General features: G+C 35.0%; 1 pseudogene; it reads right to left on the bottom strand.

Annotated features, from left to right (window-relative positions):
- The window catches only part of LOC110023010, a 3,062-nt pseudogene extending 1,977 nt beyond the window's left edge, over positions 1 to 1,085 (bottom strand).
- Positions 1,086 to 9,702: the final 8,617 nt, after the last annotated feature.

Raw genomic sequence — 9,702 nt, 5'->3', positions numbered from 1 at the left:
GTAGGGAAAAACTCCGAAGGATGGCTTGCAACAGGAAAAGCTCCAAAAGCTGATGTCAGCACCTTCAAGTCTCTCTAAAAGTTGACCAAAATGTTCATTTATAATGGATGTTGGGGTAGGAATGTCACAGTCCTTTGGCCCCTCAGTATGAGATTTTACTATACTAACACTATATCTAACTGAGGCCCCACTTGCTCCCACGATACTTGAGGGTATACGATCCGACTTCTAGATTAAGACCGAAGTGGCTATGAACCTTGTGCAACTTCTTACCACTCCGATCGAGCAGCGCCCTCACGTCAGTTCCCTCGCTCACCAATGCGATGAATAAAGACATGTAAGACGCCCCATCATCGATAGATTATTACGTCCATCGCCCGCACGATGAGCTGTGTCCGGGACACGATCTTCATACAATAGCGGAGGTCGTAATAATTTTTACCATACTTAGGGCTCTTACCGTCTGGGTAGAAGTAGATGCCCACGAGTAAACCCCAAACTCGTACATATCTGAGGCGATGCACCTACCGATCCCCAATCCCTTGGAAAGTGAGTAGCCCTTAATCTTGAAATCGTGTGAGTCATTCATCGTTTACATCACGGAAGTCGACGAAGTCTCCGACAAAGGTGGCGTTGAAGGAGATATGGAGGACGATGTCCCATCGGAGGAGCCGCCTCTGCAAATCCTACTAGCTCCCATTCGTCACTGCAGAACTTATAGGTGACAATGATCAGAGTAACTCCAGGTGTGGCAAGCATGATCTATAGCCCGATTTCAGGGGTTGAGCTTAACAGGATGAAAGATGATGTCGGTGAGTCCAACGAAAGATAGTACAAGGTTCAAGTTGGAGTTTGAATCTGACGATTGTTCAAGTTGGAGTTTGAATCCAACAATCGTCGCAAGATCAAGAATCAACCTCGTGCTCTCATAGGGATTCAAACGACGGAAGGAGATTGGGCAGCAAGATTGATTGCAATAGATAAAATTTCTAAGTTAGGGTCTGCAACGCGCCAAAGATCGTTGGTTACAGAGAATATGAAGTTTCCAGTGGTAGGAGACATTAGGGTTTGATTTAAGACTCTAATATCATGTTAATTTTCATAATTCAACGAAATTATTTTATTGATATGAAAATAAGGTATAAATATTCTTACATGAATCCTAGAATAGAAAAGATAAAAAAAAAGAAATAACATGAAAGAAAATATATATATAACTTCTAATAATTTATGATAACATTAAAATCAAAATAAATGTTTAAAAACTTGATATACGGTAGATATTAGTTAACAAATACGAACCATTATTAACATATTTCCAATTACACAACTGCACAAATGACATGTAGAATTTTTTTTTTTTAATCCTTTCAATCCTTTCGTTGAAAGACTAGGGGGCCTTTTGGTAAAATTTATATTATATTATTATTTTTTATTTAAAGAAAAAATATTTTAATGATGTTATAAATATATTTTTATTATTTTGAATATTAAATAAATTAATTTATATAATGATGGCCGCGGTCGCTGGCAAAACAAATCACAGTTTGAATGAAAATAGAAAACTAATACACATTCCAACGTATTGTTTGACTGAAAACAAAAAATTATATAAAGATACAAAATTATATAAAATGAAAAACAAAGCACAATCAAATATACCCTAAGCAATGCAAGCCAATAAAAACATATTTTGCACGATACATTAGAACATGGACTGAGGTTCATACCCAACTTTTCAAAAGCACTTAGATTCAAGTTACTATCCATCTAACCACCTGTCTGCTGAAAGTAGCTTTTGTAACAGCTTCAATATAGTAGAAATCAGCTACAGCAGGGCCTACATACACGTGGATAGTACCTTGAAGGACCCGAGTGCAGTATATATTAGGGAAAATTGCATACAGACCACACAATTCTTATGTATTTACATATCTAACAACTAAAGTTTGATATTTACACTTATAGGACTTAGGTGTCATAAATCTATGGATGAAAAGATGTGTTTCACTTTTAAGGATGATTGTTTTGATGTGATGTCAGTGTTTTGAAAGTTATAAATATGAAAATCAAAATTTAGGTGTTAGATATGCAAATACATAAGAGTTCTGTGACATGCAATATTACCATTTTGAAGTATGGTCAAGAACAAGGCATGCAAGGTCACATGGCCGCATTTAATGGTGACAATTAATGGAGCTATTACCATAGAAGGATGAGTGTAGGTGGATGACAAATTCAGGGGCCAAAGTGAAGTGTTTTTTAAAAATATGAAGTCATATCAATTGCAGTTTATACCTCATGTTCTGAGTGTAATTTACCTTAAAACACAGAATATGTATATGATGACATTTCCAAGGCATAGATTCAGATTTGGAAACACCCTAAAGACAAAATTTAAGGGGGAGTATCAGATCACTTTTGATTTTTTATTTTTATTTCATTTTATTTAATGTTTTTTATTTAAATAAAATATATTTGAGATGTTATGATATGTTTTGTTATTTTTAAAAACAATCAAAATACCTTTTAGATGTTTTGAGTATTTTTAAAAAATAGCTAATTTATTTTAAGAATAATAAAAATACCAAGATCCCTAACAAACCCAAAATAAAACCGACCAAAACCAACCAAAACCAACACATCTTATTAGCACAATACCGACATAATAACATTTCCATTTCACAAATGAAACACTAGAAACACTTTGAGAGAAATTCAAAGCAATACCAACTAATAATTAAATTTTCTCCTTTTACGGGTTTTGTTTAGATATTAGGGCAAAGAAAGGCAAGAATCAACAGAACAAAGAACAATCAAGAACGAACACAAGCGAACACAAGGATTTAACGAGGTTCGGCAATGTGCCTACGTCCTCGGGAGCAATGAGCGGCCTTAGGGTTACAAATACGACATATATATAACCCTAGTGTACAATATGTAATTATAAAATTATCCTGTAGCGTACCGCAAGGTACCACCCACCTCAACCCACTTAACGAAACTCCCCCAATAGGACAAATATTTCCGCTCCGCACCAGCATTTGTCCCTTAACTGGTATATGAGCCATACCTAACAGGTCCCAATTGGAATGAAAAATTTGTCCGTTCCCATTTGGCATGGCTTAAAAATGTAATTCTTAAGCAGATTTCACAAAAAAATTACTTCCTTTAAGTTGAGTCGAACTACTAATGAATGGACAATTATAAACACTTAAGCCTGCGAACAAGAATTCTTATTGCTTTTATCATCTTAGCAATTCAAAATCTTATTTCATTTCTAATACGAGGTTATTCTCTAATTTCATGTCCATTTCATGTAAAAAAAAAAAATCATCACAAGAACCAGTAAAGTGAAATGAGTTGGGACTTACACAGTGTAACCAATTCCAATTAGTTCAAGCAGACCAGGAACTTGAGTAAGCCTGTCAATCCCCTGCATAGAAAGAGAAACAGCAAATTTCTCAGTAAAACAAAGTAAAGAATCCTGACCTTTTCAAATTTCCTGGTTTGTTTTGCAACAGTTTCCCCATCCAAAATTTGCATTTACAATTAGAAAAGGTCCTTGATATAATTACCTGGAGCCATAAAAACAATTAGTGTGGCAATTGCAAGTCTATCCCACTGCCTAACAAGAGAGTTCAAGTTAAAACCATTCGTGCCAACTTTATTGAAGTATTTTAAAGTCTAAAGAACAGACCGCTTCCTGTATATTAGTAATTAGTTCAGAATGTTCAGTAGACGCTTCAGCTGGCGTTTCTCCTGTAGCCATGGGTACAATATTCCATGTACAGTTGCATGCATAGTTAAGGAAGCATATATGTAAAAATTGAAGTTTAAGTGTTGGATATATACATAAATAAGAATCGAATGGTATCAAAGCTACCAAACAGAGACTGAGAAAACACATAACAATGTCCATACCTCACAAACTTTGGGAGGACTTACCAATAAACTTTATTTTAGGATTATGGAGAACCATAAGATGGTATGATAATGTTTCTGTAGTAGTAAATAGATTCATTAGAGAGGTACGGAGTTTGCATAGCCTACCTTTTATTGCAGCTGTAGCTGAGATGTGAGATTTAACTTTTTTTTTTTTTTTTAAGTATTGGTTGGACTAATTAAAATTTATTTCTACATTCCACCCTTAATTGATAGTCAAATTTAGTCAGTCAATCGGAGGCCTAATAATTCATTAAAGTGCTTGATTAAAAAAACTAAGGGCATGTTTGGCATCAATTTTATTTTCTGTTATTGTTTTTAATAACTCTTTAGTTTTAAAAGGCGTGTTTTTTAGTGTAATTTTTGCATGTTTTCATTTTCTGTTCCTAAAAATAGTTCAACTTGTTTATAAAAACACTCAACACAACTTTTATATATTTTAAGTGTATTTAAGAAAAAATCCAATGCAGCCGGACATGTTTTATTTCAAAACAAAACATAAAAAACAAAAAAAAAAAGAAAAAAAAAAAAAAACAAAAAACAAATTGATTTTCAGCAGCCCTTAAGCTAGTTGAGATTTTCATTTTTTCAATTTTGAATTAGCTACAATAGGAATATCTATACTACTCCAAAGCAAACAAATTTTGGAGTAATTTATGGACATAAGCCAAATATTAATTTACATTTATGTAAGAGAGCAGATAGCGAAAAAAGAATAAGTAGCACCCATGGTCAGATAAAACAAAAGAATGCATCCAAATTTTGAGTTCACTAAAAATTAAGAGGTATTTTAGTGGTTTCAACCTCCTCTTTCCTTTAGCATGATTGGCTTCTCATTTTCGTTTTCTTTAATTTTTTGAATTTTAAGAGAACAATGTAATGTTCAAATAAATATTGGAGATAAATGAAAATCAGTTTTGGTGATTTGAAAAGTAAAAATGAGAACTGAATTCTTTAGGAGGGAGCATCATGGTCAGCCCCTTTGTTCTTCTCAGGAGAAGAGCTAGTCATCTCTACATTTACTAGTTGACCTCCCTTCCTACCACTTCTAAACTCTCATCAGCATTCTCCCATACATCACTACCTTCACTTAGGACCAATTTTCAATCTCTACAGCCATCAAAGAAATTAAAAATTCAAAGAGGTTCTTAGCCAAACTTGGTTACCTAGTACCTAGTCTTGGTTCCTCTCCACACACAAAGTCCCCAAACCCATAAAAACCACACAATCAACTCCAAAACTAACCTCCTCATTGTACCTAACATTCTCATAGACTAAGCGCCAAAATAAAACCAGATAGACTGAGCACCAAAATAAGGCGCCAAATAGATGTGATTTGTTGAAAACAAGTCTATATTTGTGAGAGATGAGAGATGATCAAATTCAATAAGTGAAACTAGAAAAGTGTACAAAACAAATGGGGCCAAAAAAGAAATGATCATTTAAATCCAAGTACATCCAATCTCACTATTAAGGAAATACACCAAATTTCTCACACAAAAAAAGGAGAGGAAAATCTTGTTGAGAAATTAGGGCGAAGAAAAACATGAATCGACACAAATCCAGAAGAACACACAGAGATTTACAAGGTTCAGCAAAGATGCCTACATCCTCGGGATCAGAGCGACGACTTCCTTTTCAATATTAAGAAAAAAGTACAAAATACAAGATTCAGAATTCTCAGAGACTCAGAGACTCACCTAAGGTTACAAACAAGACATATATATAACCCTATAGTACAATATGTAATTACATAAATTACCCATGTACTAAACCCCCAAACCCCCAACCTACATAATGAAACTCCCCCTATTGGATAGATCCTTCCGCTTCACTCCACTCGTGGGCTCCACTCTGCTCCAACATCTGTCCCATTTATGGTATATAAGTCATACCTAACAAATCTCCACCTTGGCGAATATCCAGTCCCTTAAGAGAAATACATATGCTCAACAAATCTCCACCTTGGTGAATATCCAGCCTCTTAGAAGAAATGCATATGCCTAACAAATCTCCACCTTGGCGAATATCCGGCCCCTTGGGAGAAAATACATCATGGAGTTTCATATGCACCAATGTGGGTTGAGCCACAAATCCTTTTAAATAATCCCTTAATTAAGATTCTTTTAATTAATTTTCCTTTAATTAAGTATTTCTCTTAATTAAGTTTTTCAGAAAAGCAACAGAATCTTTTCAAAAAAAAAAAGATTGAAGTATTCCCTTTATTAAGTTTCCCAGAAAAAGGGACTTTTCCTCAATTAAATTTTCCTCAATTAAACTTTCTCAGAAATTTTTGTCCTTAAACTTCAATATTCAGAAAAAAGTATAGAATACAAGATTCAGAATTCTCAAAGACTCAGAGACTCACCTAGGATTATAAACAAGACATATATATAACCTTATAGTATAATATGTACTTACTTAAATTACCCCTGTACTAAACCGCGGGGTGTTTCCCACGCACCCCCAACCCATATAATGAAACTCCCCTGATTGGACAGATCATTCCGCTCCACTTCGCTCGTGGGCTCCGCTCTGCTCCAGCATCTGTCCCATTTATGGTATATGAGCAATACCTAACAAATTTGTGAAAAATAATAAACAAAGATAATTAAACCATAACTAAAAATTAACCACCTACAGGATCCTCATACAGTGCCTTCCCACATTTCTATAGCTGCCAAATACCTTGGTTCCAGAATCCTAGCTATCGATCAAAATCTTATAGCTTATAAATTGCTAAAATATTTAAAAGACTAAAAAGGTCAACCTTAAAATTAAATCAAGTTTAAATTTTAACTGGGGAGATTAATTTTCAAGTTTAAATTAAAAGACTAAAAAGGTCAACTTCCAACCATTAATTGTCAGCAACAGATATAGGAGAAAAAAACCATATGCAGACATTTTAGCAAGAAGGTTCTGGCAAGTATAAAGAATAACCTACAGAAATAAATTGAAGCATCAGAAAAAAATGCATTAATTTCCCCATAATGTGATTTTATGGCTTCAATTTTAAATCCCTCAACATGACCCTAACAACTTCATAATGCCATCCCTTGCCGAAGAACAATGCTGCACTCCCCAAAAAAAAATCTACATTTTGAAATGGGTTCACATTTGCTACATAAATTTAAGAGGGAAATTTACATACATAGCACACAATTCTCATGTATTTACAAATATAACACCTAAAGTTTGATATTTACACTTATAATACCTTGGTGTCATTGCATGAAATTGTGTTTTTCACTTTTAGAAAGTTAACAATAATTGTATTTTTTATTGATGTTAAAATTTTGAGTGTTACAAATGTAAATATGAAAGTTTAGGTGTTAGATATATAAATGCAAACTTGATTCACTGGTAAAGATCATGGAAGTTAGGAAGTTGTTGTTAAGGTCCGAGGATTTTATCCTGCCTGCGTCAAAGTAATTTGCTTTATAATAAATGTTTTGAATCAATGATCTTCAAGTATAGTCATATGGGATCAAGAAGTCATATATCTAAATAAAACAGCTTAAATTACATTTGAGTGATAGATTTCATATTGAAAAGATATAAGAGGACTTGATTTTATTGATAAAAAGAGAGGTATAAATACCCATTACAGGACTTACTGATAAGGAAAATAATAAAAACAGAATACAATAGAAAATGAAATGAATAATAATAAAATATAAGAGACAACTAATCTCTCTACTTAAGTAGAGGGATTTTCAAGTTAAAATATAAGAGACAGCTAATCTCTCTACTTAAGGAGAGGGATTTTCAAGATCTCTCATATAATTTATAACCCTCTAAATATAAAGTTATAACAAATATGAAATATAATCATTAGTATTTTCGAGATCTTTAAACACTCCTCCTTAAGTTAGGTTGTACAGATTGTACATGCCTAACTTGTTACATAACTCTTTAAAGTTGATTCTTGGGAGAGGCTTAGTGAGGATATCTGTTGTTTGATATCGGGAAAGAATGTATGCAAGTTCGACGACTTCTCTCTCAATGTTTTCTGAGATGAAGTGTCAATCGATCTCGATGTGTTTCGTTATGTCATGGTGTACCGGATTCTTTGCAATATTAATGGTTGTCTGGTTGTCGCATTGTAGTTTGACAGTTTTTTCAGTTAGCATTCCGAGTTCGCTGAGTATTCTTCAAATCCACATTCCTTCGCAGATCCCGAGTGCAAGAGCTCTGAATTCAGCTTCAACACTGTTTCTTGATACCACAGACTGCTTTTTGCTTCTCCGAGTGACTAGGTTTCTCCAGACATAAGTGCAATAGCCGAAAGCCGATCGTCAGTCTTTTTATCGAGACATCCCCTGCCCAGTTTGCGTCTGAATACACTTCTATACATCGATCCTTATTCCTTTGAAATAGTAGCCCTTTGTCTGGAGTCACTGGAGCTTGAGGTATCTCAAGCAAGATTCTGTAGATTGCATTCATGTGTTCTTCCGTAGGGTTGTTCATGAATTGACTAACAACACTAACAGAAAAATCAATGTCGGGTCGTGTGTGTGAGAGAAAGATGAGTCGTTCCACGAGTCGCTGATATCTCCCACCATCCACAAGTGCGTTATTTTTCTCAGTGCCAATCTTCTTGTAGGGATCCATTGGAGGAGTATCCAAGGGTTTGCAACCGAGTATACTTGTTTCCTTCAACAGGTCCAATGTATTTTTCCGTTGTGACACAACTATTCCTCGTTTTGATCGAGTTATTTCCATGCTGAGAAAGAACTTTGGGTTTCCGAGGTCTTTGATTTTGAATTCCCGAGTGATAAGCTTTGTCGGATTTGTGAGTTCTTCTTCGTGATTTCCAGTGAGGATGATATCGTCGACGTATACAATTAGAATTGCTATCTTCTTTTCGGGAGAGGTTTTCACGAAGAGAGTATGATCTGTCTGACACTGAGTATACCCATGTTTTGTCACAGATTTTGCAAATCTATCAAACCATGCTCGGGGAGATTGTTTGAGGCCGTACAATGATTTTTGGTGTTTACAGATTTTGTTATTTGGAAAGGATGCTTCTAGTCCGGGAGGTGCTTCCATGTAAATTCCATGTAAACTTCTTCCCATGTAAACTTCTTCTTCCAAATCGTCATTTAAGAAAGCATTTTTCACGTTGAGTTGATGTAGTTGTCAGTCTTCATTTGCCGCAAGTGAGAAGAATTCTGATGGTGTTAAGTTTGGCCACATGGGTAAATGTTTCTTGGTAATCAATGTTCAATGATGTAGGACTGCGAAAAACTTTTTGCTACGAGACGTGCTTTTAATCTCTCAATTATACCATCTGCCTTGTGTTTGACTTTGAAGATTCATTTCCAGTCGATTGCTTTCTTTTCCTTTGGCCTTTTCCTTTGGCAGGTCTAAAACAGTCCATGTATCATTCTTTTGTAGGGCTCTTACCACCTCATTGATGGCTGCTTTCCACCTCGAGTGTTTGAGAGCTTCATCAATGGTGTTTGAGACTTGTGTATTGTCGAATGCAGTGACACAGACTCGGTAAGTTGAAGATAGTCTTTCATAGGACATAAAGTTGGAGATCAGATGCATCGTGTGTTCGTACCTGAGTGGAGGTCAGATGGACCTAACATCTTTCCTTAAAGCAATTAGAATGTTGGAGTCATCAATCATAGGTATAGCAGATTCACGTTCAAGTGTGTTCGTACCTGAGTGGATTTCTGTAGGAGTTAGATCCAGTTTTAACCCTTGGATTGGTGCTAGATTTGTTGGGTGGTCTATGTGCTTGTTGTG

This window comes from Phalaenopsis equestris, unplaced genomic scaffold, assembly GCF_001263595.1.
Source record: "Phalaenopsis equestris unplaced genomic scaffold, ASM126359v1 Scaffold000204, whole genome shotgun sequence".
Taxonomy (NCBI): domain Eukaryota; kingdom Viridiplantae; phylum Streptophyta; class Magnoliopsida; order Asparagales; family Orchidaceae; genus Phalaenopsis; species Phalaenopsis equestris.
The sequence above is the reverse complement of the archived record's forward strand: the minus strand, read 5'-3'. Positions and strand labels throughout refer to the sequence as shown.